We start from the raw sequence: 1,806 nt of genomic DNA, 5'->3' as shown, positions 1-1,806 counted from the left end.
ATTTTGACCTCCACTATGTCATGTGTTATTCACAGACAATGGTGTACTAATTGTCCGCACTTAATGCGGGATAGTGTAAGAGACCGAAGGGCCTGTGATATTGGGTTAACTGTTATGACTGGTTCACTAATCAAAAATCAAAAACCGGAAACATAAATAATTATATTAATTATATTTTCTAAATCTTAGCCTTCTCAGCTTGTTTCCACAGCCACGTTGTCGGCGTCGTATGTACCAGTGCTGCAAAATTTTATATTTCCTCCACTGATTAATTCTTTTTCTTCTAAAGGCAAGGCGAGTTTAATTCCTTCAATGAAACCTTGATTAATTGCTTTCCTTGTTTAGGCAAGGTGAGCTTTATTCCTTCCAGCCAACATCAGCGTGGCAGCAAAAGAAAAGTACCAACATAAAAGAAAATCTTCATTTCCCTTTTCCAACAATAGTCGCTATAGGTGGCCTGGTCTGTGTGTGTGGGCTCAAACTAAGCGGGCGGGGTTCGAGTCCTCATAATAAAGCCCATTTGTTTTTTTTTGGTTTGAAGCAATTTTTTACGTACAATAAAAAAAACTGTACGACGGAAAAAGAAGTTGACGCACGAAAAAAACAGATGACGTATGAAAAACATGTACGGGCCAAAAAAGGTGGAGAAACAATCCTCTCTTTAATATTAGGTAAAGATAAAGATCTCCCCCCTGATTTAAAGAGGATAGAGCCGGACCTTATTTTGTTCCAATCAAATCAAGCCACGTACGCGGGAGTACGGATGGGCACATGCGAGGGGAGTAGGCAAGTCGTCCCAAAGCACCAGAGCGCTACGTGAGAGTACGGATGGGCACACGCGAGGGGAGCAGGCAAATCGTCCCAAAGCACCAGAGCGCTTCAATTTAATTCAATTTAAGGGAGCTTAGGCTAGAAACGAGTAGTTGTCGTGCCCCGATCGAACCATTTCCTTGTCTCAGTCCCCGCAAAAACGAGAAAAAAAAGGAACTGTTTCCTGATTTTTCTTGAATTTAAAAATGAGAAATGGAGGTGCGGGGAATCGAACCCCGTGCCTCTCGCATGCGAAGCGAGCGCTCTACCATATGAGCTACACCCCCGAACTGCTAGTCACTCACTGCTGATGCTATCCATTATGGGCATAATCACACGTACGCTGGTGTGACTAGAAATGAGAACGATGGGTCGACTCTCGGTTTAGTTCCATCCATGGACAGAGCATTGGAGCTCGTCTTGCTCTGCCCAATTCTCCCTTTCAGTTAGCCTTTTTTAAAGCAAGGGGCTGGCCCCGGGTAGAAATTAAGTTCCTACAACCAAAATAAAAGGAAGCAGAGTAAAAAGATATCATGCGATCAACAAGACGGCGCTCTAGCTAAACATAGTCCATCTAATGCGGCCGACACTACCGGACTCGCAGTCTATGCCTACGGCCACGGGCACGAGGTAACAGGAAGAGCATCAGCTCAGGCAGAAGACTGAAAGTTCCACGTTACAGAACCACAACGCCGCTTCAGCGCGAATGCTGTCCATCATTGCAAACAGATTGCGCAAATCTGCGTCGAATGGTGTCCATCGTCACGACCAATGCAATGCACGACCATCTTACCAAGGAGGTTGTTTGTGTCAGTTTTCGCCTGCAGTCTCAAATTTACTCTTTATCTGCAGACTACAAGCTGATGCCATCTCCGAAATGTCGGTTATTTATCATCTGCTCTTCAGGCAAAAGAGGCTGGACTACACATTCAAGAATACAACCAGCGCACGCAGTGGAGCTCCTACATTGAAGAGTGACACCTCGGATGATTCGAA

The 1,806-nt window shown here is 44.8% G+C and overlaps 1 non-coding gene across 1 annotated transcript; it reads right to left on the bottom strand.

Moving 5' to 3' along the window:
- Positions 1-1,024: 1,024 nt before the first annotated feature.
- On the bottom strand, positions 1,025-1,097 carry TRNAA-CGC. The gene has a single exon. It is a non-coding gene; the product is annotated as a tRNA-Ala (tRNA).
- Between the last annotated feature and the right edge of the window lie 709 nt (positions 1,098-1,806).

Source organism: Triticum dicoccoides, chromosome 2B, assembly GCF_002162155.2.
Source record: "Triticum dicoccoides isolate Atlit2015 ecotype Zavitan chromosome 2B, WEW_v2.0, whole genome shotgun sequence".
NCBI lineage: Eukaryota > Viridiplantae > Streptophyta > Magnoliopsida > Poales > Poaceae > Triticum > Triticum dicoccoides.
The sequence above is the reverse complement of the archived record's forward strand: the minus strand, read 5'-3'. Positions and strand labels throughout refer to the sequence as shown.